Source organism: Lissotriton helveticus, chromosome 3_2, assembly GCF_964261635.1.
Source record: "Lissotriton helveticus chromosome 3_2, aLisHel1.1, whole genome shotgun sequence".
NCBI lineage: Eukaryota > Metazoa > Chordata > Amphibia > Caudata > Salamandridae > Lissotriton > Lissotriton helveticus.
The window spans coordinates 147,301,771-147,313,137 of record NC_136062.1 but is presented as its reverse complement, the minus strand read 5'-3'; positions in this window follow the sequence as shown (position 1 = coordinate 147,313,137).

Sequence of the window (11,367 nt, the reverse complement as noted above, 5' to 3'; positions counted from 1 at the left end):
GAAAGACTGACTTGTGTTCTAGGCGTAAATGGCGGTCTGGAAATCTAGATTTTCCTACATACGCTATTCTGGCGGTATTCTCGTCGTCTACCTCTTCAGTAGAAGAGTCATTTTCTTTCTCGCTTACTTGTGCTTCTTTGCGTTTCTCGTGTAACCTTATTATTTCCTTACGAATTCTCTTGTACATACTCTCTATACTACTGATGGTTCTGTGCTTACCCTCGGCTATATTATCACTCCACCTTGTCAGGATTCTCATTTCGGCCGGATCTTTGGACGGGTAATCTTGTTCTCTTATTAAACAATTAATCAGAAACTTTAATAGCATGAGCTGGATCTCAGCTTTCCTTTGAGACATGGCTTCGCCAATACTTTCTGGATCATCCCCTGTACGGATGAATCGATATATTCTGTCTAGATCTTCTTTCATATTCGGTAGGGTATCCAAATACCCGGTCACCCGTCTTACACGGATGGAATATATAACTGTACTATCATCACCTGCAACTGGATCATAGCGGCATTCAGTAAGAGCTCGTCGGATATCTGCAACGGACTTGTATTTGGGCGTACGCTGTAACGCACATTCATGTAACTCGACTAACGTTACTCGTTGGTGTGGTGGCGGGGTACCAGGAGGACCTCCTCCTGCGGCCCCTAAACTAGAATCGTCGACTGATACTCTTCGTGCTGGCAGAGTGGGAAATTGTAATGTTGGCTGGACCGGGGGTACCGTAGCAGGTACTCCGGTGACTGGAGGAGCAGGATTTACATTATTTACAGGAGCTGGCGGAACAGGATTTGTATATTCTGGGACTGTGTCGTCCAAATAGGACGAGATGAAAATATCAGCTGCGGTCGGTTTGTGACGTAGCTTGGTCGGAACTAATGGTGGCGGAAAATTACTGGATGCCTCCGGGGTTGCTTTTGGCAAGCCCTCGGCAAGAAGAGGATACATACCCTTAATGAGGGCATGCCTCTGTCTGTCTGACTGTTCGATTTTAACTCGTTCACCTATCTCGATTAGTTCCCTTTCTTGGGCTCGTTCTAAGGATTCTCTACTTAATTCTGACTTTCTGATTTCTTTTTCGGTTCTTTTATGAGATTCTTTGCGCCATAACTAGATGGCATCTTTCTGTGACTGTCTGGCTTTCTTTTTCCACAATACTTCTTCTACTCGCATGATGCACTCGGCATCCCATGTGCCTGATACAGGCCATCTATACTTTTCTTCTAACTCTTTGGTGTACTCTACCCATAAATCTAGATATAATATGGCACTTATGCCATGCTTCTGATACATAAAATGACCTGGACTGTCCCTAGGCGGGACAGGAACTGCTGCTTCTAACAGACCTTTTCTGGTTATTAACTGACGTAATTTGGAAAATAGCGGCATGACTGAACTGTAATCTAGACACAATACAATACACAATGAACACGATAACTACACCACTTTCATACCACGACATTAAAATACATGAATGAACATTTAAAATAACAGTTCGAACAGAATACTACCTGGAATACTGAAAACAGAATACATGAATCTTCTCGAGAACAGAACTGACTAGAACAGAAACTAGATGCACTGCTAAAACAGTACGAAACTTACCGGTCTCATAAAGAGACACGTCAGGACCCGCATCCACCGAAGTGGACACTTCGTTTTGGGTCTGTGTACCACCAAAACCCACGGACCAGAGTCAATTAAATTGACCCTGTCTAGATACTACCCCAGCAACGGTACTCACCGGGCAGCAAGAACGGAAGGCCTCGGACTGGACTGGACTGCTTCGACGCCGGACGGACGAACTTCGGACTTCAGTTACGGGTGGGCCTCCGGATACCTCGGACCTTGGACTCTCGGCTTGGGCTCTGGTCGGGACTCGCCGCGTTCCTCCACCGCCTCGTCTGGATGCTGGACCGCCACCTCCGTCTCCTCCGTGGGCCTGAGGGATACTTGAAGCAGAAATATCTGCATGTGCACGGTATGGTTCCGTCACGGCTGCAGAGGGTCAGGGGGCCGGCGTGGCTTCACCGGCGCGTGGGGAAAGGGCAAGTCCCTATTCGGGCGCCATTATGTGGTAAATAAATAAATAATACCTCTATTTTTGAATGAATATATGAATAACAGATAGCTCAATAAATAAGAGTCAAGATTCGAGGTAGTAGGAGTTTGCAGGGTTAATACAGCATAAAGGACAGGAACAGGACAACCTGCACGGACAAGATCTGGGATGGCTAGCTAGCACGGGACAGGATTGGACTGGCGTAAGGGAATGGGGTAACATTTAATAACAGTACACAAGCATATATACTAAAACAGTTGCATTGCAATGAATACAGTAGGCGGAGCAGTGGGTGTGGTCAATAGCAGTCGCGAAAGATAAGGGTGAAAGTGGGTGTAACAGGAGGCGTATACATAGACATGTGATGTAAACGTAACAGAATATGTCATAAATGGGGCGGAAACATGGAGGGGGCTACCTAAGGAGCCGGGACCTCTAACCTAATGGTGCGCGCAAACTGACAATGACGTGTTACTAGGAGAAGCTGGGGGCTATGAACTCTGTGCTAGGAGTAGAGACTGAAGTCTGGAGAGTCAGGGCGACATGTACCTAAACCCTATCTAGTATCTGATGTTTAGAGGACATGTTGATATAAACTAAAAGTCAGGAGGGGAGAGGCTAACAGACTCTAAGACTGGAGCATGCATTATTCTACATGTAGTGCGTGATGAAGAATATTAAATGACCATTAAATGCAGTATTTCTCTTACATGGAGACGTAAAGGCTAGACAATGACGGAAACTATTGATGCGATTCAGTAGCTTAGGAATGCAGAGAAGGAGGGCTGGACTGATAACTAGAATCATAACATACTCTTGGCAGACTCGTAGGCAGAGCCAGGCTGAACCGGGCACTGCGAGGCAGGAAGTAAGTGAAGGGTCGAGGATACAGGTGGGGGCTGTATCGCTCCTCAGCGAGGGTTCAGGAGACAGGAGCTGAATCTGGTGTCCGGGCCCTTTTGAGGCCTAGAAACGGGGACTTTTCAATGAAATAACGTGCACACTGAGAAACGTGGCAACGTAACTTTACATAGGCCTAATACTCGTAGCTTTCACGAGAACTGGGAACTGGCATACTAGAGATGGACACAACTATAATTGCGTCTTTAATCAAACATGGGGAATACATATGCATATTAATCATGCATACATAACATAAGATGGGGAACACGTAGGGACACAGAACATGGCAAAATTTACTTTTCCACAAAGTGAATGATGTAGAAATCACTTTTCTTGTGGACACTGGTGCTACCCGTTCTACTGTTAGATCAGTGTAAATAGAAAACCTGCCTCTCTCTGGTGAATCAATCCAAGTAGTTGGTGTAGCAAATCAACAGATTAAAACAAATTTGACAGAGCCTGTAAAGATTGAAATTGGCAAATTTAAAGACAAACACAGATTTGTAGTTTGTAACAGCAGTCCTGTAAACTTGCTAGGGAGAGACATTCTCTGCAAGATGAACTGCAAAATATTTTGCTCACCGGAGGGTATTGAACTTCAGACACTAGAGGAAGATGGGCTTTACAGATTGACAATGCTAATGGTTGAAGCAGAAGAAAGTACATTATTTCCTGCATTTGATAAAGAAAATTTACCTGAGGGACTGAAAAAGACAGTCAAAGCTGAAATTTGGGATTTGTCAGGGAATGAGATGGGCTTGATGAAAAATGTAGACCCAGTTAAAGTCACAGTGAAACAGGGAATAGATTTTCCATATTTTCCACAGTACAAATGAAAGCAGAAACAATTGAAGGTGTCATTCCTGTAATTGACAAATTCATAAAACAAGGTGTTCTAAAAGAAATTGAAAGCAGTCCTTGTAATTCACCGATTATGGGGATCAAAAAGCCAAACGGTACGTACAGAATAGTTCAAGACCTGAGAAAGTATAACCAAATAGTTGTTCCATGTTGCCCAGTTGTTCCAAACCCAGCAGTGATCCTCTACCAGATTCCGCATGATGCAGAATGGTATACAGTCATTGACCTTTGCAATGCGTTCTTTACTGTTCCATTGCATCCAGACAGCCAGCAAATTTTTGCGTTCCGGTTCCAAGGTCGCATATTAGCATGGTGTCGCATTCCTCAAGGGTATACAGAGAGTCCATCTATCTTTAATCAGTTGTTAAAGAAATCATTGGAGAATCTAAATTTACCTGCAAGATCAACATTGGTGTAGTACATTGATGACTTACTTGTTGCAGCAAAAACACGAGATAACTGTGTTACAGATACAATTACTCTTTTAAATCACCTGGCAGATGAGGGACATAAAGTGTCACCTGCAAAATTACAGTTTTGCAAACAAGAGGTAAAATACCTTGGTCACCCGAATCGCGAAGGGAATCAGACAAGTAACAATTGAGAAAATTAAAATGATTCAGGGAATGCAACCTCCAAGAACACAGAGACAAGTCAGAATGTTTCTAGGGATGGTTGGCTATTGTCGCCAATGGATTAGTGGATTTTCAGTAATTGCAAAACCACTGCAGAGATTAACAAAATCAGATATAAAAGATCCTATTGTTTTGACAGAAATTAAAATGGAAGCTTTTGAAAATTTAAAAAGAAGTCTGTGTGAAGCACCTGCTTTAGGTATGCCAGACTACGAAAAGGATTTTGAGCTATATTGCAGTGAAAGAGAAGGATGTGCATTGTCTGTTCTAATTCAGAGGCATGGAAAACTGAGAAAGCCAATTGCATATTTCTCAGCAGTACTTGATCCTGTTGCAAAGGCATTACCAGGCTGCTTAAAAGCAGTAGCTGCAACTAGTGTGAGCCTTGAGCAAAGTGAGGGAATTATAATGGGATTTCCTGGAAAGGTCTATGTATCCCATTCTGTTAAAATTCTCCTTACCAGAAGCAAAACTCAGCATTTAACAAGTAACAGACTTACAAAATACGAGAAAGTTATTCTGGGATCAGATAACGTTTCGATAGCAAGGTGTGTGAATTTAAATCCTTCCACATTATTGCCTGATGGTATTGTAACAGAAATAAGAAATGAAAATGATATTGACCATGAGTGCTTGGATGTTTTGGAATATTGCACCAAGCCTAGGCAGGACATAAAAGATGTTCCTTTGCCTGAGTCAGATTTTGTTTACTTTGTTGATTGTTCTTGTCTAAGAACAGAGGAGGGCTTTCTGAGAGCAGCATATTCTGTCTGCACGGTTGCTGATGTGATTGAAGCATCATGTCTCGAAGGAATTCGTTCAGCTCAAGTAGCAGAATTGATTGCTTTGATTCGTGCATGTGAAAGAGCAAAAGATTTAAAAATCACTATAGTGACTGACAGCCAATATGGATACGGGGTTGTGCATGATTATGGACATCTCTGGTCTCAAAGAGGTTATTTAACCTCTGCAGGTTCTCCCATCAGAAATGCAAAATTGATTAAAAGATTGATTGATGGCAATCAATTACCAGAAAAGATTGCTGTCGTGAAATGTGCAGCACACAAAAAGGGAGAAGATTTTATCACAAAAGGAAATGCCTATGCAGATGAGATTGCTAGGTACTGTGCGAAAAACAATTGTTCAATTAATCGGGAGAAAAATGATGAACATGTTCTGAGCTCACTCATGCTAACATCAGTAGTTGAAACATGGCAGGGAGTAAAAGATTTACAAGATGAGGCAAATGATGAGGAGAAAAACACATAGTTATAAGCAGAATGTAGACAGCGAGATGAGGATGAATTTGGACATACAAAGATGGCAGACCAGTTTTACCAAATAGCATGATTGCTGACATGGCCAGGATGTATCATGGTCAAGGACATATTGGTAGAGATTCCATGATTAGGCTTTTTAGACAGACTTGATTCAACCAAAGTTTAGAACTATTGCAGAATCCCTTTGCCAAAGGTGTTTGATTTGCCAACAAATGAACCCAATCAGAAAAACAGTTGTGAGCATGGGAACCATAGGACGGGAGGGTGGTCCATTCACAAGGTTACTAATGGATTTCATTGAAATGCCACCACACAACAAATGACGTTATGGCTTCGTAATAATCTGTTTGTTTTCAAGATGGGTTGAAGCGTTTCCTACACGTCACAATGATGCAATTACTGTTGCAAAATTATTGTTAAGGGAAATTATACCTAGGTACGGTTTTCCAGTGACTCTGGAAAGTGATCGTGGAACGCATTTTGAAAACAGATTGTTACAAATGATTTGTGAAGCTTTACACGTAGAACAGAAGCTACATTGTGCATACAGACCAGAAGCATCAGGTGTTGTTGAGCAAGTAAATGGAACTATTAAAAACAGAATTGGAAAAATGTGTCTAGCTACAGGTATGAAGTGGACTGATGCACTTCCACTTGTTTTGATGTCTCTGAGAAGTACACTTGATAAAAAGACAGGTTTAAGCCCACATGATATACTCATGGGCAGGGTCATGAGACAGGTATTTATACCAGTAGGAAAATTGATGACTATTAATGAACGCGTCGTTTTGGAGTACTGCAGGAACTTGTCTGACGTCGTGACTTCTGTGTCCCTTCAGGTGGGAACTGAAGTGCAAACAAGAGAAAAAGAGCAAGCACATGATCTGTTACCAGCTGACTGGGTAAGGACAAAGGTTCATCGAAGAAGAAATTGTCTGGTACCCAGGTGGCAGAAAGCAAGGCAAGTCATTCTGGTCACAACAAATGCAGTGAAGTGCAAGGGTCTGAAGAGGTGGATCCATGCAAGCCATACAATTCGTGTGCCTACTCCTGAAAATTCAGACGAAGAAAGTGACACCACAGCTGATTCAGATTCTGAAGAAGAACCTGAGAGAAATCCAGATCCTGAAGATCGACAGGCAGGTCGACATCTGGAAAATTCAACTGTGAATGAAGCATTGAATGAAAAAGATTTGGAAATTGTGATACAAGACTCTGAAAATGATGAAGATCTGCTAGAAAAAGAAGCAGAAGAAGAGTCTGATCAAGTTGTGATTCCAGACCAGGAGAGTATTGAAAAGCAGAAGAAAAACTCTGAAAGCAGGAACGAAAATCTTGAAACTGGGAAGTTGAAGGTGATTGAAGAAGAAGAAGACGAATTACCGAGTACCAGCTATAAGGATAGAGTTCCTAACGGAGTGAAATTGCTGAGTAAAGAAGTACCTGAGTCGGGAATTGAAATTTCTGACAGCGAAACTGAAGAGAGTGTGAAGATTCTCAAATAAGAAATTTCAGAAAAAGGGCTTGGAGAACAGAGTGTAATGTGACCGAGCCGAAAAGGATATTACCAAGAAAAGGTGATAACTGGCCAAGTGAAAATGAAAGTCTGAAATTCAAATTGATAAAGAAATCAAAGGAGCAAATTAATGAGATTTCAAGTCAAAGGGATTCTGAAAAGAAAAGTGAAGCAGGAAAGAAAATAGAAGTCATTAGTGGTAGGGTAAAGAGAGTTGTGAAACCGAATCAAAAGTATAAGTCCCCTGAGTGGACTTACATAATTATTCCACCTGTAGTGGAAGTCAACAGCAGTAGTCAGGAAGAGATAGAAGACAATAGTGACAACGATTGAAGTATTTTCTGTTAAAATGTAGGGTTTTCGTTTTTGGCGTAAGGCTGAAGAAATTGTGTTAGGTGACACAAGGTCGAAGAAAACTTGTTAGCTGGAAAACAAATTGTGATGCAAGGTCGAAGAAAAAGTTGTTAGAAAGTAGGGTTTTATATAAGAATTTTTTTTTTTTAAATAGGGGGGTATTAGAAATGTATAAAATTTAGACATTTTTAATTTTTGATTTTTATTTTCTTTACAAGGCTTTGTTAAAAGAGTGAAAATGCCTTACGTTTTTGTTAATAACAGTTCAAGGTGCTCCATTCTTAGGAGATGCTGTAAGATGTCTTTGATTTGTGTGGTTCTAATAATTGTACTTTGGTTAGTTTTAGCTGTCATTTCCCCTTTTGGAATTGATAAGGAAACGTATAAGGTCAATATGACAAGCAAAGCTTTAGTTAAACAAGACAAACATAGTGCTACAAGCAAAACTAACAGAATTATTGATCATAAACCAGAGATTCATCAAGATAGATCTGTTTGTGATTTTTCTAGCAATACTTTTTCAAGACTCCTGGCTGAGTATGTAAAGGTCATGGAGGTAAAAGACTGTTATATTTGTGTGAAATTGCCTGCTTCTGTTTCAGAGGGAGTGACATATAATATGCTTCCTCTTACTTATGGCATAACCTGTAGTATAATAGCTAGTTTATTTTATCAGACTGGTTGTTTGGAGTATTATTACTCTAATTATGATGAGATTTTTGCAAACCTGAAAATTGAGAAAAGCTTAAACAAGCAAAAACAAGCCAAACAGATGAGGGAATTTTTCATTGTGACAAATGAACTCACCTATGAGTATGCTTTTAGAAACAATTTGACTTGTAAATTGAGATCTGAGGAAAAATCTTTCCTGAATTTAGTTGAGGAGAGAAGAGCAATTTATAAAAGGAATGAGATGCTCAAGCAGACTACATCTAAATTCTGGCAGTTGGAGGACGAAATGTTTAATGGTAAATCATTTGAGAATGTTGCTATACACATAGACAAACCAATTAGTGGTAAATTTTGTATTAGGAGGGATAACACGATGTTCGATAACTATTTTGTGGGTGCAAGTCATTGTGAGGACACTTATCAAATCATGGGGGGTTGGGGATTCAAAGGTGGTAAAGATCCAATTTTTCCTGGAATTTATTTTGTTTGTGGAGACAAAGTTTACTATAACCTCCCAGATCACTGGTATGGGACGTGTTTTGTTGGACTTGTTTTTCCAAAAATATTCCATGTTGACAGAAATGCAGAAGGTTCATTTGAAATCAGCAGTAATGTAAATAGATTTAAAAGAGAAAGTTTTTCAGAAATTCTGGGAGACATTTTTGAAGCAGTAATACCTTTAGTGGGTATAACCCTGAATGCAGGTAGAATCAGAAAATTGTCTACAATTGTTGACAGATTGTCAACTGACACAGCTAGTGGTTTCCAATTAGTGGATACTGAGGTCATTGCTATACGGTCCATGGTAATTCAGAATCGTCTTGCTTTAGATATTCTGCTAGCAAAAAGGGAGGAGATTGTGGCATTTTACATGTCCAGCACTGCTGTACCTATATTCCTGATGAAAGTCAGAACATTGAAATGTATATCAAAAATATCACTGAGTTGCAATCAGAAATAGTTCCCTTAGAAAAGGATGATTTTTCAGAACGTTTATCCAAAAGATTTGCAGCAATCAAAACCTGGTTTCAAGAGATTGGTGGTTCAATTCTTGGCAAAATACTGACACCTTTATTAGTTATAGTTTTTGTGATATTGTTGTTAAAGATCAGTTGCATGTTACACAAGAGAAAGAAATACCTGAGGGAAAAGAAGAGAATATACAAGATCAGAAAGGAACAGGAGAGAGAGATAGAACTAGAAGAGTTCCGTAGAACTCAATATGAGAGTTGCAGACAGACAGCTGAGACAAGTCTTTAGAATTACTAACACAGTGAAATCAAAACATGTTCTTCTATGAGATAAAATGTTGCTAAATTTTTGGGTGTGGTTTGGTGATTTTGAAATCACCAGATGAGGGAATTGATGGAGCGAGATTTGGAAATATATTTATTTCAACTCGCAAAGTTAAACTTCCATAATAAAGTAATTATACTAATGTGATTGGAGTGAATATTATTAACCAACCTAGAGTAAAATTGCAAATCATTACACGCGGGAAACTAATATATGTGCTCATATATGTGCTTTATGTTGCAAAAGCATGTTTGTGTAAAATAATAAACTAATCTTGTCTATTGTTTTGTCAGAATTAAATGCGGCTGTTTTAATTAAGGGTGGGCGTAGTTCGCGAAGTAGCGATACGCGAAGCTACGCAAAGTGCACTTCGCACTACGCGAACTTCACTTCGCACTACGCGAGCTGCGTAGTAGCATGTTCGCACTGTGCAAGATGCATTTTCAATGATTGCACAGTGCGGACAAGCATCCGGCACTGTGCAAGCATTGAAAACGGCATCTTGCACAGTGCGAGCTGTAGTTTTCTGCTGCTCGAGTAGATTATTACTCGAGCGGCAGCTTTCTCAACGCGAACAGGTAGTTTCTCATTGAGAGCGGTCGCGAGCATGCCCAACCACTCACAATGAGAAACCTGACCTCCTCGCGTTGAGAATCTCGCCGGGATGTCATTTTGCTTGCTCGCAGTCGCGAACATGACGTTCAGGACCGCAAACAAGCAAAAAATGCCCGCTGCACTACGCTACGCTGCACTACGCATGTTCGCACTGTGCTACGTGCAGCTCGCGTAGTGCGAAGTTGCGAAAACTTCGCAAACTCTGCGAGCGTAGCGTAGTGCTTCGCCCAGGGTTAGTTTTAATAATGGCATGTGGTTATTTCTGTGTGCTCTTGTTTTGTCTTTTTGTCTTTATATTGCATACATCTGTTTGTTGCTTCATTTGCTTCTGCTAGGTAACATAGATTAATGGGTTAATAATTAGCAAAGGTGGGTGGGTAACAGAACAAACTTTATTTCTCACATTAATCGGTGTTTTGTGTTTGTTTATTCATTAGTTTTGCGAGTGGGCCTAAAGAAAATGGCTGCCAGTACTGCAGCCTTCGAGACTTGACCAGAGTGAAACTTTCACGCATGCGCAGAAAATATTGCTGAGCTGACAACGTTTATTGCAAAAGAAATCGTGGTCGAGATGAATGTGTTCTTGGCGACATTTCCAAGGACAGGACGTTGATTGGCCTGCCAAGAATAGGAAGTAAATGTTTCTCCCCTTCAAAAGTATCTTTTTGAGGAAGCAAAGAGGATGGTGAAGCTAAGAACAATAAGGGCTATGATGAGGCCCCAGACTTGGTCAGGAGAGTGTGACCTGACAGTGGACTGACATGGCTCAACCAATCAAAACTTTGGATTGACAGAAAAAATGTCTGATAATGATACTTTAGTTAGTTAGATAGGTATAAAAACTGTCCCCATGGGAGGGAGGGCGCTCTTGCTGCTCATCTTCTCCTGATTCCAGTTAGGCGTGACGTGCTGACGGACTTTCTTTGGAGCACGTAAGGATTAATAGAGCTAAATGACTTTACTTTTATTCCTTAATTGAAGTGAGATTAAAGTTAGGGCTTAGGTGATGGAAAACTGTTTATTCTTTATTAAATCATGCTAATCGATTATGCTTGAAACTGTTGGTTCAATTTGCTATACTTCAAATAATGCTGCTTAAATAAAAGATTCTAATAAAATGCACCTTCCTCGAATAAATAGTTAATAAATGAGATTTTTGAAAA